The sequence below is a fragment of the Somniosus microcephalus genome, chromosome 4 (genome assembly GCF_052327205.1).
Source record: "Somniosus microcephalus isolate GS21.2 chromosome 4, FLI_Smic_1.0, whole genome shotgun sequence".
NCBI lineage: Eukaryota > Metazoa > Chordata > Chondrichthyes > Squaliformes > Somniosidae > Somniosus > Somniosus microcephalus.
In genome coordinates, this window is record NC_140990.1 from 53312049 (window position 1) to 53333183 (window position 21135).

At 49.9% G+C, this 21135-nt stretch overlaps 1 pseudogene; it reads right to left on the reverse strand.

Moving 5' to 3' along the window:
- LOC147118889 (uncharacterized) overlaps window positions 1-21135 on the reverse strand; it is a 121230-nt pseudogene that overhangs the window by 19989 nt on the left and 80106 nt on the right.

Consider the following 21135-nt stretch of genomic DNA (forward strand, 5'->3'; position numbering starts at 1 on the left):
TCCGGCCCCTGCCCGACCTGCTGCTCCGCCTCAACCTGGACCCTGTGGGTGTTGCAAGGCTGGGGGAAGGCTCCTGAGGGGCACAAAGCATGACGGCAGATGCCCTTGGGGGTCGGCCTAGACGAGCTCTGGCCCTCGAGGGGCCGGCTGCTGACTGCTGCAGCTGTGGCTGGGCAGCATCAGTCTCTCCAGCAGCTCGTCGCAGCTTTGCTGGGGGAGTGGCAGTGGCGGCTGCAGCAATGGGGGCAAGCTGGCTGATGCCAGGCGCTCGCTGGTCGCCAGAGACACTGGCACTCGGCCGGGCTGGCACTGCAGCAAGCGCAGCAATCTGGTGAAGGCCAGACCGCTGTGCTGCTGCAGCGCGGCGGGTGCCCTGGCAATGCGTGCGTGACACAGCGAGTGTGGCAGAAGTGAGTGCCCGTACTGCCCTGGTCTGTGCCCGCATCAGACCTGCCAGTGTCTGCACGGCACCACTCATGAACTCTCGACTCGCGTCCTGTGCTGCCGCGAGTTGTTCGACACCCCTGGCCTGTGAGTCCCCGAAATCGGCCACACTATGAGCCAGGGACTCAATGGCCTGAGGCAACTGTCCCACAACCCCCATGAACTCGGTGTGGCGCCGCTCCGAATCCGCGGACATTTGATCAAGGAGGCGCACCTCCTGGGCGAGGACCGTCTCCGGACTAGAGGCCGGACTCTCCCTCTGGGGAGAAGGCAGCCGTGCTGCCCGACCCTTCCCGCGTGGCTGGACGCCACTGGACCCAGCAACTGCCCTCCCCTGCAACACTTCCCCCCTCTGGGGAGAAGGCAGCCGTGCTGCCCGACCCTTCCCGCGTGGCTGGACGCCACTGGGCACAGGAGCTACACCCCCCTGCAACACTTCCCCCTGGCTCTCCTCCAGGCAAGACGTGTCCCCTCCATTGCCATCCCCTGGCGCGGATGAGGGTTCCCCCGATGTGCCGCCTTCCTTTTGGTCCTCGTCGTCCTCCTCTTCCGAGGGACTGACACTCGCAGCTTCAGGGACCTCCTCCTCACCAGCTGAAAGCAGGAAGGTGCAAGAGTAGCTTTAGAGTGAGGACAGGGCATCAGCGAGGGAGGCATGAGTGGTGGCATTATGCGCATTGGTGGGACAGTGGCAAAGGATGTAGATCTGAAGCGCAAGGGGAACGAGAGAGGTCCAAACGGTCATGTCCTTACCATTGGGGCCCAGCACAGGGTCGGCATCTCCAATAGCAACGGGGCCAATCACCCGGGCACGCATGAGTCGAGCCACGCGCTCCTCCAGGTCACTGAGCTCCTGGAACTGGACACGGCCTCCCCCGGTGACAGTCCGGCTCTTCAGATTCTGCGCCAGCTTGGCCTGCAAGAGAAATGACGGCCTCTAAGTACAGTGTGGTGCCCTGTTGTTGTGTGCACTGCCTCCCATGGTCGAATAGCTTGGCCAGTGTGGTGCCCTGTTGTTGTGTGCACTGCCTCCCATGGTCGAATAGCTTGGCCAGTGTGTCAAGTGCAGAAAGTGCTACTGATGATCATGCCAGTGCCATAGCTGCTGGAGGAGGGCTGGCCATTAGGCCTTTGAGGTCCCTTTGCCCATAATGTGAGGTGCACATGCAAGGATGAGGAGGACACTGGAAAGGGTACTCACCCTGACCAACCGACTGAGGTCGTTGAACTTCTTGCGGCATTGGTCCGCACTCCTGGGGACATCGCTGTTGGCTGTGACCCTCTGGGCGATTTCCCTCCAGGCTCTCCTGTACAGCCTCTTGGGAGCCTTCTTGCCACTGTCCGGGCACAAGATCTCTCTTTTCTTCTCCAAACCCCTAAGCAGCACCCTCAAAGCATGCTCTGAGAAGCGCTGCGCTCGTTCACGGGCCTTCTGCATGGCTTCAGGCGCTATTTGGGTCCAGCAGCAGTGTTCAGGCCTAGCTGCAGGGCTCCGCTATCCAGGGCGTGGCAGCAGACCAAGTCAACCCTTCCCCCTTTAAGAGCTGGCCGGCGCCAGGGTGTCTGCTGTCAATCAAAACATGACCGCACCTGCGCTGCGCCCGGCCTCGGCGTTATCACTCTGCACCGCCGGCTTAGCGCCTAAAGATAGGGGTGCAACGCCAGTTTCAGCGCTCGCCCAAACTCCTTGGCCAAAGCTACTGAATATCGGCGAAGTGGCCTCCACTTTCCGGCGGGCGCTAACCTTAGCGCCCGCCCGACTTTACCGCCCCAAAAGTGGCTATACTGAATTTCTAGGCCATTATTTACTGTGGCCATGTTTGATTTAAACCGTTGATTTCTCTGACTGACACTTTTGTTTTTCTCCTTCCTATCTTTTGCTTTTATCCTTGTTTCCCTTTCCTCTGTCTCCCTGCTCAGGTTCCCAACCCCCTGCCATTTTAGTTTAAACCCTCCCCCAGAGCACTAGCAAACACTCCCCCTAGGACATCGGTTCCAGCCCTGCCCAGGTGCAAACCGTTCGGTTCGAACTGGTCCCACCTCCCCCAGAACTGGTTCCAATGTCCCAGGAACTTGAAGCCCTCCCTGTTGCACCATTCCTCTAGCCACGTATTCATCTGAAATATCCTTCTATTTCTACTCTGACTAGCACATGGCACTGGTAGCAATCCTGAGATTACTACCTTTGAGGTCCTATTTTTTAATTTAACCCCTAACTCCCTATATTCAGCTTTTAGGACCTCATCCTGGTTTTTACCTATATTGTTGGTACCTATATGCACCACGATAACTGGCTGTTCACCCTCCCCTTCCAAGATGTTCTGCAGCCGCTCTGAGACGTCCTTGACCTTTGCACCAGGGAGGCAACACACCATCCTGGAGTCTCGTTTGCGGCCGCAGAAACGCCTATCTATTCCCCTTACAATAGAATCCCCTATTACTATAGTTCTACCCCTCTTTTTCCTCCCGTCCTGTGCAGCAGAGCCACCCATGGTGCCAGGAAGTTGGCTGCTGCTGCTTTCCTCTGATAAGCCATCCCCCCCAACAGTACTCAAAGTGTTATATCTGTTTGAGAGGGGGATGTCCACAGGGGACTCCTGCATTACCTGCCTGTGCCTAGTACTCTGCCTGTTGGTCACCCCTTCCCTTTCTGCCTGTCCAACCTCTACCTGCGGTGTGTCCAACTCCGTAAATGTGCTATTCACGATGCCCCAAGCATCGCAAATGCTCCAGTATGCATCCAATCGCAGCTCCAGCGCTGCAATGCGGTCTGTCAGTAGCTGCAGCTGGACACGCTTCCTGCACACGTAGTTGTCAGGGACACATATCTCAGGAGGAGCATACCACATGGCCGGGCTGTCCTGCCATGACTTACCTTTTAATTAATTGAAATTAAATTAAATCAATCAATCCCACAAATTACACTACAGTTAAATGGCTTACCAACAGTCCCTGTTACACCAGAGAGACCTTAGTAACTATAAACCACAGAGTTTAATTTTAAAAAGAGAGAAATACTCAGCAACCAATCACTTACCTGCTTTCTGGTGATGTCACACTTCAATTACTTTTTACTTCTCTCCCTCCCTCTGAGCTCGGAGATTGGAGACTGGTACGCCTCACCTGAATTCTGGCGCCCTTTTTAAACTGCCGCTCCGCCGAGTCTCCCGAGTCTCCCGTAGGTCCGCACTGCCGCTGCCTCCATTGCTGCTGTGGGGCCTCACCTGAACTCTGGCGCCCTTTTTAAACTGCTGCTCCACCGAGTCTCCCATAGGTCCGCACTGCCGCTGCCTCCGTTGCTGCTGTGGGGCCTCACCTGAACTCTGGTGCCCTTTTCAAACTGCCGCTCTGCCGAGTCTCCCGAGTCTCCCACAGGTCCGCACTGCCGCTGCCTCCGTTGCTGCTGTGGGGCCTCACCTGAACTCTGGCGCCCTTTTCAAACTGCCGCTCTGCCGAGTCTCCCGAGTCTCCCGCAGGTCCGCACTGCCGCTGCCTCCGTTGCTGCTGTGGGGCCTCACCTGAACTCTGGTGCCCTTTTCAAACTGCCGCTCTGCCGAGTCTCCCGAGTCTCCCGCAGGTCCGCACTGCCGCTGCCTCCATTGCTGCTGTCAAATGGCAGTTGATGCTAGATCAATGGTTAATTTTAAATCAGAGATTGATAGATTTTTGTTGACCAAAGGTATTAAGGGATATGGGGCAATGGTGGGTATATGGAGCTAGGTCACAGATAAGCCATGATCTCATTAAATGGCGGAACAGGCTCGAGGGGCTAAATGGTCTATTCCTGTTCCTATGTTGTCAAGCTCTGGAATTCCCTCCCTAAATCTCTCTGCCTCTCTTCCTCCTCTAAGATGCTCCTTAAAACCTACCTCTTTGGCCCTAATATCTCCTTATATGACTCACTGTCAAATTTTGTTTGAAAACATTCCTGTGAAGCAACTTGGGATGTTTTACTACATTAAAGGCACTATATAAATGCAAGTTGTTGTTGTTGTTGTCTGTGACACCAAATCCAGTGATGACTTAAACTTTGAGACCAAATCCAGGGACTACTTACAGTGTGACACCAAATCCAAGGACCACTTTCACTGTGACACCAAATCCAGGGACTACTTACACTGTGACACCAAAATAGGGATCACTTACACTAAGACACCAAATCCAGGGACCACTTACACTGAGACACCAAATCCAGGGACCACTTACACTGAGACACCAAATCCAGGGACCACTTACACTGAGACACCAAATCCAGTGACCACTTACACTGAGACTATAAATGGGAATCAGAGAGACTCAGTATGTGTACGGATAACCGTAGCTGTCATAAAGACAGCGGGGTTTAATTGACAGCTGGTTGACAACTGACTTCATATCCGGGGGCGGGATCTGACGCCATCTTGGCCATGCTTGTAGTACTGTACTAGGAGACACAGAGTCAGGACTGAATAAATGGCACTCCACTACAACTGCTTGGGAGACTCATAATTACGTTATTAAGATAACATTACATGGTACCAGGATTTATAGAACTCACGATAAGGACATACTACAACAATGGAAGGAATAAAACCTCCGGCTAGCCTGCAACTAGAAGGAAATGTGGATGAAAATTGGCGTGTCTTCAAGCAACGCTTTCTTCTCTACCTCACAGCGACTGACGCTTCGACTAGCTCTGGCACACGTAAAGTAGCTTTGTTGCTAACAGTGGCTGGCTCGCAGGCAATCAAGCTGTTTAATACATTTACGTTTGCAGCCGAAGATGATAAAAATGATCTGGACAAGGTGATAGAACGGTTCGACGAATACTGCGCTCCAAAAAAGAATGAAACGTATGAGAGATTCGTGTTTCGCTCCCGCGTGCAAAAGGAAGGCGAATCCTTTGATTTTTTTTGATGGACTTGAAAATAAAAGCGCAAACATGCAACTTTAGGGACCTGAAGGAATCGATGATACGCGATCAAGTCATTTTTGGAATACTCGACAGGAAGGTGAGGGAGAGAATGCTTAGAGACCAATGACCTAAATTTGGATGCAGCACTGAAAATATGTCATGCTAGTGAACTCTCAGCCATGCACATGAAAACTTTCGAAGGGAGCAGCACAGCAGTGGGCGGGAGCGCCCTGGGGCTGAAAAACCTGCTGGTGGATGTGGTACACAAAAGGGACTCAAGAGGGCCCACGGAGTTGAAGACAATGATGCCTTACGAATGCAGATGGTGCGGTAATAAACACGTAGCCAGACAGTGTCCTGCTTATGGGAAGAACTGTGCAAAATGTAAAGGCAGGAATCACTTTGCCAAGATGTGTTTTTGGGAAGAGAAACTGAAGGTAAAAAGACAGTGCATGCTATTGAGACTGAAGAGACAGGAGCAGAGACTTTGTTTGTTGGAATGGTGCAAAATGAGTCAAAACAGGGCAAAAATGCTAATGAAGTGCACTCTGAAGGACCAAAGACTGAAGTTTGGATAGCTCCCTTGCTGGTAAATTGCACCATTGTTCCCTTTAAGCTAGATACAGGTGCTAAGGCAAACCTCATAAGTTGGAGTGATGCACGGAATCTCAAAGTGCGACCTAAAATACTGAACAAGACAGTGTCTTTGAAGGCATACAATGGACAAAGCATTGAAACAAAAGGAACGTGTAGGCTGAATGTTAAGGTAAAAAATCACATTCACCCTTTGACCTTTGTTATAGTGCCTGAAGGACATGAGTCACTGTTGGGGGATGATAAGGCCTGTGTGGATTTGGGCTTGGTAAAACGAGTCTATGCTATCAATGAACTGAACTGTGTGCAGAGTGCCCCCCAAGATAGTACAAATCTGACTCATGAGACTATAACACACAAATATGCAGATGTATTTCAGGGTTTCAGAGCACTGCCCTTTACATACTCCATCAAACTGAGAGAGGATGCACAGCCTGTGATTCACGCACCCAGGAGAGTTCCAGTGGCTCTCCGTGAAAAACTGAGGAAAGAGCTAGACCGCATGGAGGGACTAGCTGTCATAAAGAAGATTGAGGAACCGACTGACTGGGTAAATTCCATGGTCTGCGTCAATTCAAAGAAAACTGATAAATTGCGTGTCTGCATGGATCCCAAGGACCTTAACACCAATATCAAAAGAGAGCACTACCGAATTCTAAAGAGAGAGGAAATAGTCAGTGTAATGACAGAAGTGAAAGTCTTCTCCAAGATGGACGCCTCACATGGTTTCTGGCAGTTGAAACTTGATGAAGAAAGTGCTAAGCTGTGCACTTTTAACACCCCGTTTGGTCGATACTCCTACCAGCGTCTGCCCTTTGGTATTAGCTCCGCCCCAGAAATCTTTCACAGAGCAATGGAGCAAATCATCGAGGGCCTGGAGGGAGTGCGGGTGTACGTGGATGATCTGGTAGTATGGGGCTCCACTCAGGGGGAGCACGGCACCAGACTGCAGAAAACACTTCAGAGAATACAGCAGTATGGACTCAAACTAAATAAAGACAAATGTCAGTTCAGTGTCAATGAAATCACATTCCTCGGAGACAAGATCTCTACAGAGGGGATTCAGCCAGACAAGTCAAAGGTAAAGGCTATACATGACATGGAGAAACCAAAGGACAAGAAAGGGGTTCAGTGGGCCCTTGGCATGGTTAACTACCTAGGAAAATTCATTCCAAATCTAGCAGTGAAAACTGTTCATCTGAGAAAACTGCTGCACCAAGAGACAGAGTTCCAATGGGGACATGAACATGAGAGAGAATGGAAGGGGCTGATACACATTCTAGCAAGTGAACCCCTACTGAAGTTCTTCTGCCCTAAAAAGAGGACAAAAGTGTCCACAGATGCCTCTAAGAATGGATTAGGGGCTGTCCTTCTACAGGAAGATGAAGGAGAATGGCGACCAGTGGCATATGCGTCACGCTCCATGATGGCTAGAGAGTGCCGGTACACGCAAATCGAGAAGGAGTGCCTTGGCTTGGCATTTGGGTGTGAAAAATTTCATACCTACATCTATGGTCTTCCCAAGGTTATCCTAGAAATGGACCATAAGCCACTGCTAGGGATCGCAAAGAAGAATCTGTGTGACATGTCACCACAGATACAACGCCTAATGATGAGACTTCAACGTTACGATTTTGAGCTAACATATGTGCCAGGGACACAAATGTTCATTGCAGACACACTATCCAGGGCTGCGCCTTATGCCACACAAAACAGTGAATCAGAAGAGGATGTGGCTCTTCACGTGGATATGGTCTACGCAGCATTGCCCGCCACACAGGAACAACTATCAGTGATAGTCACAGAGACATCAAAGGACCCAGTCCTGAGTAAAGTAATGAGAAATCTTCAAGAGGGCTGGAAGAAAGGGTCATGTAAACAATATTATCACATTCAGTCTGAGCTCTCTGTGGTCAATGGACTACTGCTTAAGTGTGACAGGGTAGTAGTGCCCACCTCTATGCGACGAGAAATGCTCAACGGGATACATGAAGAGCACCTGGGTGCAGAAAGTCAAAAAGGAGAGGACGTGAGGCACTCTACTGGCCAAACATGAACTCTGATATTGACCAGTTGATCAGCGAGTGTGCTACATGTCAGGAGCATCACTACAAGCAAACAAAAGAGCCCCTCATTACCACAGAGCTCCCATCACAACCTTGGGAAAAGGTCGGAACTGATATATTTCACTATGAAGGAAAAGACTATTTGTTAGTTATTGATTATTATTCCAATTATCCGGAGATGGCTCTCTTGTCCAGTACCACATCAAGAGCTGTGATAACTCACCTGAAGTCAATCTTTGCCAGGCAGGGCATCCCTCTAACCCTGGTCTCTGATAATGGCCCTCCCTATGCCAGTCATGAGTTTCAGTCATTTTCTTCAGAGTATGAGTTTAATCGTGTAACCTCCAGTCCGCTCTATCCTCGGGCTAATGGAAAAGCGGAGAAGGGGGTACAGATTGTGAAAAGACTATTAAAGAAAGCAGCACACAGCAACACTGACCCATATCTGGCCCTGATGTCATACAGGGCGGGCCCGCTAGCAAGTGGCAAGTCTCCAGCTGAGCTCTTACTGGGTCGGAAAATCCGTACACGACTTCCCAGTTATGTCACACCTGACCACAGAGATGAGGTGTGGACAGACAAGGCTCGGAAACTACAACAGAAACAAAAAACACTTCATGACCGCACATCCACTACACTAGTGCCTCTACAGGAGAAGGATGTAGTTCGCATTGAAGGGCCTGAGTCATGGCCTAAAAGAGCCACCGTTCTACAACAGGTCGCCCCCAGGTCATACAGTGTCATGACAGAGGACGGCAATGTGTTTCACAGAAACAGGAGGCACCTACTGAAAACCACAGAGACCTTTCATCCTCAGGAGGACAGAGAGGATGACGAGATGAGGAAAATGCCACAAAGAGACGAGATGAGGGAAATACCACAAAGTGACGAAGGACACAGTAGTGATAATGTGACAAGGGACCTGTGTGGTACAGACATGAACTTAAGGGATACAACTGGGGTGGTTCAGCAAACACCCATTCAGCCACGCAAGTCACAGCGCACCAGAAAGCCTGTAGTTAAACTTGACCTGTAGACAGGGATTGATAAGACTGTAAACAGTTAATGGGCTCCTGGGTGTGGGTAAGGTTTATACCTACCTGCAATTAGTTCAATGGTGTAGTTACACTGACTGTTTCTATATGATGTTAACAAGTGTTCGATGTGTTATGTTATGTTATGTTGTTACTGTGTTATGTCTTCATTGAAGGGGGAAGATGTACAGATAACCGTAGCTGTCGTAAAGACAGTGGGGTTTGATTGACAGCTGGTTGACGGCTGACGTCATTTCCGGGGGCAGGATCCGACGCCATCTTGGCCATGCTTGTAGTACTGTACTAGGAGACACAGAGTCAGGACTGAATAAATGGCACTCTACTAGAACTGTTTGGGAGACTCGTAATTACGTTATTAAGATAACATTACAGTATGGGGAATGGTCATGGTGGTGAAACCAGCTGTAGTGAGGGTGAAAGGCGGGTAATGGAGGAAGATATGATGGTGGAATCAGATGGTGATTGGTGGGGCCTCGTGACAGGTTATTGTCAGAAACCCTTTTCAGGCAGGCCGATGATTGGATGCAACACCTGGATCCACCTGTTCTTGGCCTGAAATCTGAAAGTCTAATATCCCTTATATCATTTTCTATGGAAAATGTCGAGATGTGAAAGGGAGGAAATCAGGATTGGGCCAGAAGGAAGATTCCTTGAATGAACAATTCATGAGGTTATTTTGTGACTTGTCTGCGTGAGGTTAAAAAAATGAATGAAAAAGGACGCATCTAGTCACACAGGCGTTGTCAATAGTGGTTACTAACCTTAATCACTATCTCATAAGCCTAATATCCTATCGACTAACCCAAACCACTAACCCCAATCTTAACCAATAACCACTGGCCCCAACCACTAACCCCAATCCTAACCAATAACCACTAGCCCCAACCACTAACCCCAATCCTAACCAATAAGCACTAACCCCAACCACTAACCCCAATCCTGACCAATAAGCACTAACCCCAACCACTAACCCCAATCCTAACCAATAACCACGAGCTCCAACCACTAACCCCAATCCTAACCAATAACCACTGGCCCCAACCACTAACCCCAATCCTAACCAATAACCACTAGCCCCAACCACTAACCCCAATCCTAACCAATAACCACTGGCCCCAACCACTAACCCCAATCCTAACCAATAACCACTAGCCCCAACCACTAACCCCAATCCTAACCAATAACCACTAGCCCCAACCACTAACCCCAATCCTAACCAATAACCACTGGCCCCAACCACTAACACCAACCTTAACCAATAACCACTCGTCCCAACCACTAACCCCAATCCTAACCAATTACCACTAGCCCCAACCACTAACCCCAATCCTAACCAATAACCACTGGCCCCAACCACTAACACCAACCTTAACCAATAACCACTCGTCCCAACCACTAACCGCAATCCTAACCTCAACCAATAACCCCAAAACCTGCACCTTAACCCCAGCCCCTAACCAAGGATTATTGACAGGGATCAATGGAGGAGCTAAAGACCTGATAAAGGAAGTATTTGAAACAATTATCTGCATTAAAGAAATAGTGCAAGGTATGCTAGTAACAAGAGATTAAATCAACGAGACCATCCAGCTCAGAAATTACTATACAAAGATCAGAACATTTCAAAGACTATCACATGCAATACGTGTGGAGGAGTTTTACTAAATCGGATCCAAAAAAGTGATAATTAATACAGCAAATAACAGATTTCAAATCTTATGCAAGATAGTTCTAAAAAGGGGTGGTTCAAAGGAATTTCAGATGAGTGTAAAGTGAGACAATACAGCGCAGTCTATCACACCCACAAGCCATGTAATAAAATGGAACCAGCTTGGGGTTTGATGGGTCGAAGGTGAACTAGATGAGAACTGAAATAATCGATAGTAAGAAATGGCCCAAAAATTGAACACTCAGTATCAGAACATCAATTACACTCCTCTTATCATGCAGAAATCAAATATTCAACACACTGGCCTAGAAATTGGGTTGGTAGCGCCGGCGCTGAGCGCCTAAAGAGACCTAGAATTGGGGCGAAGCCTTATGTTGGGGCGAGCGCTATGAAGATAGCGCCAACTCAGATATTGACTATACATTTAGCGCCTGCGCTAAGTGTTTGAGCGCCCACGAGCGCAAGCAGCTCATGACGTCATTTCAGTGTGCAACGCCTTTTAGGAGCGCCTGAGCGCATATTGGGTGGCGCCCAGAGCCTTAGCGCCCAGCGCTATTAGTGACAGTTCGAGGGAGGGCTAACAGGCCCTTCTCGGAGTAGGGGGGCGCTATTTAAAGGGGACAGCTGTAGTGCAGAATCTTCAGCCACTTGGCCTGCTCATTGCAATCACTGCTAGAGAGAGTTGGCGAGCTAATGTGGAGCGGAGTTCTGGGAATTTAGCTTTACAGTACTTGGGACCTTCAACCCTGTCCGAAGCACTTGCAGCACTACACCTAAAAGCCTTTTGACCAACTGGCATTGGAATGGGAGCTTGTTTGGAGGGCGACGGCCTCATTGCCCAAAACTGTGAAGGGGCAGAGAGACGGCGGGAGAGAGGGCTGGGATTGGCCAGAATGAGGAGGGGCAATGGAGGTCGGCCAATCCGACGGGATGCTGCGAGGGTCTTTAGGCAGCAGGTGACAAGCCTTGACATGTCGGAGGAGCAGTGTTTGGGAAGGCTCCGATTCTGGAGGGTCATTGTTACTGATCTGTGCCACCTGCTTGGTCAGGATCTGCAGCCGCGTGAACGCTGCAGAACCTCTCTGTCCGTGATGGCTAAACAGACTGATGGCCTCCATTTTTATGCCAACGGATCCTTTCAGTCAGCCATTGGGGACAATGCAACTGTCGCTCAGGCTGCAGTCCGCTGTTGCATCCGGCAAGTGACTGATGCCTTTTATAGGCGACCGCGTCAATTCATGACCTTCCCTCGGACCCTGCACAAGCAGGCGGTGGAGGAGGAGTATGAGGAGGAGCAGGAGGAGGAGGAGGAGGAAGAGCAGGCGGAGGAGGAGGAGGAGGAAGATGGAAGGGCTGCTGAAAGTGGAAGGTCCATACGTCAGAGGCTCCTGTGGACTCCTGTCGACACCCCTGTGGCGGAATGATGAGAGTCTTAACTCATGCGCACTTTGGATGTTTGAGTGCCTCTGAATGCCAGCATCACTGAAAGTAGTCACATGCACCATGCAACATTGAAACTTCTGTTTATTGACACAAAAGTCTTTCATTACAGCTAAACAACGTAATGTGAGCAGAAACCATAACTTTCAAACAAACTGTGAACTGGTCGGCAAAGCCACAAAACTCAACAAACCTTCTGCAAATATAACAGCAGGTGAGGGTGTCCTTGAATTTGGACAAACAAATGTCTCAGCACCTCCCTCTGCAACTGGCCCCTTGAGGGAGAACGACTTCTCTTTCGCACCCGGCCCCTTCCCTCCCTGCTGCTCCTACGTAATTGGACCCCAGTGGCGGGCTCAAGGCTGGGGGACACCTCCTGACTGTCTGGAAGCGCAGAAGCCCCTGAGGGACGGGCTGGCCGACCTCTGGGCTTGGAGGGTGCGGACGCAGGATGCTTGCTGTGACCATGGCTGGGAGCAGTGTGGCCTGCAGGTGGTGGCAGCTGCAATGCAGGCGTCCCAGCGCTGGCATGTGCAATGGTCTCCTGCCGAGAGAGGACACCTGCACCATGGTCGGACGACACACTGGCTATCTGAGGGGAGCGGCTTGGCTCATCCGCCACAATCGCATGCTCCACTGATTCCTGGCCTTGTACGGGAGTGGAAGGGCCCGGGGTGATCCTATCTGATGCAGAGAGGGTGGCTGCAGTGAGAGATCGCGTTGCGTCAATCTGGGAGTGGAGGAGCCCAGCAAGTGACTGCGTGGCAACAGTGAGGACCTGTGTGCCAGGTGCCAGTGCTTCAGAGAAGGCCAGGACAGTTCTTCCCATGGCTTCGGACAAGGCAGGTGCCGACCGCTCCACTGCCTCGGACAAGCCCTGCACAGACCTTTCCAGGGATTGTCCGAAGCCCTGAACAGTCCTTTCCATTGCCGATTCAAAGCCATGGACAGTCCTCTCCATTGTTGGGTCGAAGCCCTGGATAGTCCTGTCCATTGTGGCCCCGAAGCCCTGGATAGACCTGTCCATTGTTTTCCCGAACACCTGGAGAGTCCTCTCCATTGTTGCCCCAAAGCCTTGCAGAGTCCTCTCCATTGTTGCCCCGAAGTCCAACATACTCCTAGCCAATGAATCTATTGACTCAGGCATCTTCTCCACTGCAGCCATCAGCTCCGTGTGTCTGACCCGGGCCTGTTTGCTCATCTCAGCCAAGCGACGGACCTCATCTGCACTCTGTGCAGCAGTCATGATGACCTGCCTTGCCCTGCGGGGAGACGGTGGCCGAACTTGCCTATCCCCCGTGCGTTGCTGCATGCCGCTTGGTCCGGCAACTGGTTCATCCTCAGAGCCCCCACCCCCTCCCCTCCAGGGGACTACTATCCCCAGTCTGCAGATGTGTCCGCTCCCCGGATTCTGCAACGGCTGGTCCGGATTCCTCCTGGTCCTCGCCTCCGGTGGCACTTGCACTGGCAGCTTCAGCGCGTTGAGTCCGAGTTGGTGCTGCTTCATCTGAAAGTGGGAGGTGGAAGAGTGGCTTTAGCAAAAGGACAGGTTTGCTGAAAGGCATGCCAGATTGCGGCAAGGCTCTGACATGGCTGCACACTGAGGATGCATGCTGGCAGGGGGACCAAGTGGAAGGCAACAGGTGGAAAAGGTGAGAGTCTTACCCTCGCTGTCGGTAATGGGGTCGGCAGATGCAGAGGTCACAGGACCAGACAGACGTCCTCCAAGTATCTGGTGCACTCTCTCCTCCAGATCCGTGAGAGTGACCACTTGTGCAGGTCCACCACCGGTTCGACGCTGCTCCTTTCGAATCATCGCCAGCTTGGCCTGCAGGGGAAAGAAGGGGAAGTTCTGTCACACGATGCTTTGAGACCTCATCGCATGCCCCCCATGGTGCAAGAGCCCTTACATGAGGCCTTGAGACCGCATCGCATGCCCCCCATGGTGCAAGAGCCCTTACATGAGGCCTGGAGACTGCATCGCATGCCCCCCATGGTGCAAGAGCCCTTACATGAGGCCTTGAGACATCTGTCCATGTGTGTGCCCAGAAAGGGCCATGGGTGCATACTGACAGATGGCCATTGGCGCATCATTGCAGCAGGGTGCCCGAAGTCAGCTGCAGATGGAGGGAAGCACAAGTTTGGTAAACCATCACTCACCCTAACGATTCGTGTGAGGTCGTTGAATTTCTTCCTGCACTGAACAGGGGTCCTGGTCGCCATGCTGCTGGAGTTGACCCTCACAGCAACCTCCCTCCAAGATCGTCGATAAGCCTTCTGATTCGGCCTCTTGCCATTATCCGGATACAGGACCTCTCGACGGTGTTCAACTGCAGCCACCAAGTGGTCCAGAGCCTCAGTGCTGAAGCACTCTGCTCTCTGCCTAACCTTCTCCATGATGAACAAGTTTGTACCGCCAGACAAGGGTGAGCACCGAATCTGAGGCCTACAGGGCGTTGGGTGTTGAAGCTCAGGCTGACTGACCCACCCCTTTAAGAGCCGGCCAGCGCCTGCAGGTCTCGTGCTTTCCCGTAATTGAGTTCACCTGCGCTGCGCCCGTCCGCGTCGATATTGAGTAGCGCCTGACCTTTTGCGCCTTAAGAGCACCGTGCAACGGCTGATTTAGCACCTCAATCCCCTTTGGGGGGCGATGCAACCCAATATCGCGCCAGGCGGCGATAAGTTTCGTCTGGCTATAAACTTTGCGCATCGCCAGCTCTAACGCCTCAAGCGGGGCTATACCCAATTTCTAGGCCACTGTGTTTGAAACAAAGAAGATTTATTAAATATTTATACAGAATATTAATCTCCAGTTATAAGGTTTATTAACATAAGCAGAAACAAACCCCAGCTGTCAGGGTGAAAATGATTCAGTCCTGGGTATGATTAACAGCAGCAATAACAGCAGAATCCAACCCCTGCAATCACTGGTGAACTCGCTGGTGTCTCAGCAGGTTGGATGACTGAGTGAATCACTTCCCACACATGGAGCAGGTGAACGATCTCTCCCCAGTGTGAACTCGCTGATGATTAAACAGGTTGAATGATGAAGTGAATCCCTTCCCACAGTCAGAGCAGGTGAATTGCCTCTCTCCAGTGTGAACTCACTGGTGTGTCAGCGGGTTGGATGGTGAAGTGAATCTCTTCCCACACACGGAGCAGGTGAACGGTCTCTCCCCAGTGTGAACTTGCTGGTGTGTCAGCAGGGTGGATGACGGAGTGAATCTCTTTCCACACACGGAGCAGATGAACGGTCGCTCCCCAGTGTGAATGCATTGGTGGTTCTGCAGATCATTTTTGTTTTATACTTCTTATCACAGTCAGAACATTTAAAAGTCCTCTCCTCTGTGGGAACACGATGGTGCCTCAGAAGGTGGGACGACTGACTGAATCCCTTCCCACATTCAATGCACATGAATGGTCTCGCTCCAGTGTGAACGCGCTGGTGTATCAGCAGGTAGGATGACTGAGTGAATCCCTTCCCACACAAGGAGCAGGTGAACAGCCTCTCCCCAGTGTGAGTGCGTCGATGAGTTTCCAGCTCAGACGGGTAACTGAACCCCTTCCCACAGTCCCCACATTTTCACGGTTTCTCCGTGGTGCGGGTGTCCTTGTGTTTCTCCAGGTTGGAAGATCAGTTGAAGCCTCGTCCACACACGGAACACGCGTACAGTTTCTCCCCGCTGTGAATGGTGCAAAGTTTTTCAGGTTTTTAAAGATTGAGACAAACATTTCTCTTTCCACATTCAAAGGCCAATTATATTCAGGTCCAGATGAATTGAGTGACTGTCAGATCTTGACGTGATGTTTGGTTTAAGTTTCCCGTCTGCAAATCCTCCCCTTCTAATATCCTGTAAAGGGAAGTTACACAAGTCATCACCGTAACTACAGGATCGAAATTCAGGACAGACAATTCTAGTTGCTGCGAAAATTATTTCCTCTCTTCCTCCCAAAGCTGTAAATCCCCGTCCCACAGACTCTCCCTCCTTCCTGCATGGAAATCCAAACCCATTGCACCACCTCCAACATTTTTCCTGTCAGTCGAATTTTTTCCCTCCCCTGATGGTGCTGACTCTGGCTGGGTTCAGTTCTACACTCACTGGTTCCCCTCCCTCTCCTCCCCTGAAGGTGCTGACTCTGGCTGGGTTCAGTTCTACACTCACTGGTTCCCCTCCCTCTCCCCCCTGAAGGTGCTGACTCTGGCTGGGTTCAGTTCTACACTCACTGGTTCTCCTCCCTCTCCTCTCCTGAAGGTGCAGACTCTGGCTGGGTTCAGTTCTACACTCACTGGTTCCCCTCCCTCTCCTCCCCTGAAGGTGCTGACTCCAGCTGGGTTCAGTTCTACACTCACTGGTTCCCCTCCCTCTCCTCTCCCCTGAAGGTGCTGACTCTGGCTGGGTTCAGTTCTGCACTCACTGGTTCCTCTCCCTCTCCTTCCCTGAAGGTGCTGACTCTGGCTGGGTTCAGTTCTACACTCATCAGTTGCTGTCCAATGTGTGACCTGTGTGCCCCATCTACGTATAAACTCTCTGGGAATTAGACCGAATGCGCAGTCCCTCTGGGGACCGGACCCCCGGCCCAAATCAAAGGTTATAGAGGAGGAGGGATTGATAAAACTATTTGAAAGAAGGTGTGGTGGTGAAACGTTGGGTGGGTGCTCAACATCTCACACATTGTGTAAGATTAACATTCCACATGTCTGAACCTTTCATTCCGTCCCTGATTTGGGAATCTCTTGAGCTGGCACTTCTTGTCCCATTATACCGAGTTGGTGTAACAGGAGAGCCCGGGATCAGGGGGATATTGGGCAGGAAGCACACAGCACGGACATTACACTGCAGGTGGGATATGAGAGAGTGTTACAGTGAGGGCTTCGGGCACTTGATTAAATACACACACAGCAGAAGCACATTAATTGGATGGGAGATCACTGACACACGAGCAGCCAGCGGTGTGGAGCCTCCTGAGAGTTCGGCCCCTTTCCAGCCAGTATTTACAGGAGCTGGGTCACAGAAAGAGTCTCATTAAAATCACTGATATGTTTGTTCACACAAACCAACCCTCAAAAATTGCTGAATGATTTCTCCCAGACGTTCCCTGACCAGTTTCCATTTCTCCTCCATTTAAGACGCTCCCTGACCAGTCACCATTTCTCCTCCATTTACAGATGCTCCCTGACCAGTCTCCATTTCTCCTCCATTTACAGATGCTCCCTGACCAGTCACCATTTCTACTACATTTACAGACGCTCCCTGACCAGTCACCATTTCTCCTCCATTTACAGATGGTCCGTGACCAGTCACCATTTCTCCTCCATTTATAGACGCTCCCTGACCAGTCACCATTTCTCCTCCATTTACAGACGCTCCCTGACCAGTCACCATTTCTCCTCCATTTACAGACGCTCCCTGACTCACTTCCTGTCTGTCCCGGAGTTTGGCGCTTTGTTGAGATTCGGGCCGGAGTGAAACGGGAACCCACGGGTGGGGGCGGATAATGTTCACTGCTCTTATAATCGGGCCTGGGGCCGCACTCGGGGTGTGTGAAGCCCGCGTCTCCCCCCCGCCCCACCCCCACCCCCAGGGTTTATTTTTTATTTTAATTTTAACATTCAAGTACAACAGTACTTATATAACTCATCAATTACATAGTAAATCCATTACATTCATTGATCACAATAAAAAGGATAAAGCCTCAAAAAACAACTTTATGGTCAACAATATAAATACAATAATAAATTTTTCAGGTAAATCAATAATGTTTACAGTACAAACTGCCACTATTTAATAAACCAAGAAAAGAAAGAACCCGTACACGCCAGTCCTACTGGCATTGCTCAATCATTCAGTCATTCATTCCTCCGTTCGTTCGTTTGCTCAAGTGTAAATTACATTGTGCATGTCTGCGTGCGTGCGTGTCATTTGTCTACCTGCATGCGTGCGTTCGTTCATCCGTCCAGGCAGGCCTCACGCTTACCCAGTAGGATGCCCACTTTCATCCTGGGGAGCGAGGGCCCTTCATTCGGTCGAACATAAGTTCCATTGTGTATGCGTGTGTGCGTGCGTATTATTTGTGTCCGCATGCGTGCGTTCACTAGAGCGTTCGTTCGTACATTAAGGAAGGCTTTAACACTAAATAACACCACAATATACGAAGTCCCATAACCATATCAGAAATCAATTAAAACTTCAAGTAAACTACTTTTAACCAGAAACCCGAAACTTCTTCAACAAAACAAGTAAATACCAGTTCTACGCCAGTCCTAGTGGCACTCTAATAACTTCTCATTTTCACTTGATGTTATCCAACCATATAATGTCATGATCCTTGTCCACAGTCTTCAACCTTTCCACAGAAAAGAAGCCGACCACTTTCTCAAATCCCGTAAAAGAAGAAAACGAGTACTCAAATTTCCTTCTTCTTGCTGTTATCACTCACAGGACCCAGCCATCAAGACATTCTGTTAAGTATGTGTATTGTATTGAACAATTAACACAAAGACTTAAACATATAACTCAAACAGGTCTTTACTGGTTGGAGGTAGGGACTATACATAGGTCTTTACTTCATGCCCACAGGTGGGAACTGAGGGGGATCAGTACCCACAGTACTATTTATACCCCTATGGCCAGGAGTGGTACTGCGTATCACTACGCCCAACAAGTAGTGCAGTCCTGTCCATAGGTTCAAAGTAGCACACATATTACATACACAACATTCCTCCCTTCCTAGCTTTACAGTCATCTCCCCATTTAACATAACGTAATAACATATATACATATATAACTTCAGGTTTACATAACAGAATAACATAGATACATAGATAACTTCATGTCAAAACAGATCACAGATTCAGTCTCTGCGGAAAACAGTTCACAGATTCAATCTCTGTGGTGTAGTCGGTTCACATTGCTGGAGTGACTCATTCAATAGTCCTTCCATGGATTTAACAGTTTGAACTTCCGAACTGAATTGGCTCCGTTCGGAGGGACCACGTGTGTGATCTGGTAGAGGTGATAATGGTTCAGATGGGTCATCTTCTGTTTTTACTTTTCCTTTTCTGCTTCTTGGAGACTCTCTGGGCTCCATTGTCAGCTGCCACAGCTGCCAGCTGCATGCGCAGTTCCTCCTTCTCTTCCTCCTGTTTCCGTCGTAGAGCCAGCTTCTCCCGATGTTCCGTAGACTTTTGGTGCTCCTCCATGATTTCTGCACTTTGGGAGTCGAAGTTACAAGCTGGGCAGGACAGGACATCGTAATATTCGGTGTCGTCCTGAGCTAGACCAGTGAGAGGGTCGTCTATTTCCTCCATACCCAGCTGGACGTTAGCCAGCTCTTGTTCCAAATCCAGACATCTTTCCTGAAGAGACTTCTTCATGTGTACCTCTGCATCCAGCTTTTTCTGGGCTTTCAGCAAGTCGTTTACTAGTGACCTCATTTGTGATTTTAATACTTCAACTTCCTTTGGAGATTGATTGATCGGACTATGCAATCCCTCTACCGGAGCAGCTGTTTCAGCGGTCTGTTGTTCTACGTTGACGTGAGTCAGCGTACTTTTGGCATCCAAGGGCTGCTCTGTTGCAGTCATCTCAGTCTGTGTTGCCACCTCAGCTCTTCCAATAACCTTTGAGAGCTCCGAACCCCTTTCGTTTGAATATTGAAGTTCATGTTCAAGTTTTTCCCATTTCAGAGTCCTGTCCTTCGGCATATGCAGGAGTTGGCTGACCGTTAACTCCTCTGACATCAGACGTTTTGTGTGCTCCTGCTCCATTTTCTCCATCAGCTGCTTCTGTTGTCTTTCCAGATTCTCCAACTCTATATCAAAGAACTCTTTCGTTGCATTCAACTCTTGCTCAAAACGGCGAAGCATTTGTTCTAATTGCTGTTGTAGTTTGAAATGGAGTTGAGTTCGAGCCCGGTGTCCCTCAGAAATCGGCACATCAGTAGACTTGCCAGACTCAGAATCCACAGTTAAACTATGTTGTTGTTGCTCAGTGGAATTCTGTGCTGAAACTTTGTCTTTTGCACCTGAGTTGGGCTTACCATCATCCGTTCCAGAGTCTGGGCCGACTATCTTCACCGAGTTCTCACTCGTTATTGTTTGTAGGAAATGCCAGTCCATATTCATTTTCCTAATCCACTCCCGTCCTAGTAGTGGAGGACCTCCTTCAGATATCACATATAAGTCCATTATTTGACTGTCTTCACCCTTGTGGACCACTGCAACCTCTATTTTCCCGATGGGGTACACTCTTTGCCCCGTGTATGTTTTCAATATAATCCCCGTATCCTGTAGGGGAATATGTTGGAATAACTTTCCGTAATCTTTCTTATTTATGACCGTCAATGCCGATCCAGTGTCCAATTCCAGTTTTACTTGGACTCCTTCTATCTGAAGAGTGACCCAAATTGTCTGGAGGTCTGCACCCTTACCAGTGTTGAGTACTCTTAAGCTAGCCAGTTCATTACAGCTTAAGCTAGCCAGTTCATTACTGCTAGCGTCTGAATCGGACTCCTGTTCGGTCACCTTGTGTACCTTTGCGTATTTTCCTTGCGGTGACTTCTTGTTGCTGGTCTTCTTCCCTGACCTGCATACTCTAGCTATATGTCCAAGCCTACCACAAGTTCTACATTCTTGGTTTTTAAACCAACACTGGTTCTGATCATGCGTTGTCTTTCCACAACGATAACATTTGCCAGAACTCACACCCAATTTGTGTGCACTGAGCTCCGATTATAAGAGCAGTGAGCATTACTGCCGTGCCTCTCGCTGCGGCTTCGTGTGCTGCTGCCATAGTGACCGCCTTCTCAAGCGTCAGCTCATTCTCCTCGAGCAGTCGCTTTTGTGTATCCTGTTTAAATAAACCACACACAAATTTGTCTCGAAGTGCCTCTGTCAGTCCCGTTCCAAACTGGCAATATTTCGCTAATTTACGCAATTCCAGCAAATAATCAGCATTGCTTTCATGCTGTAGC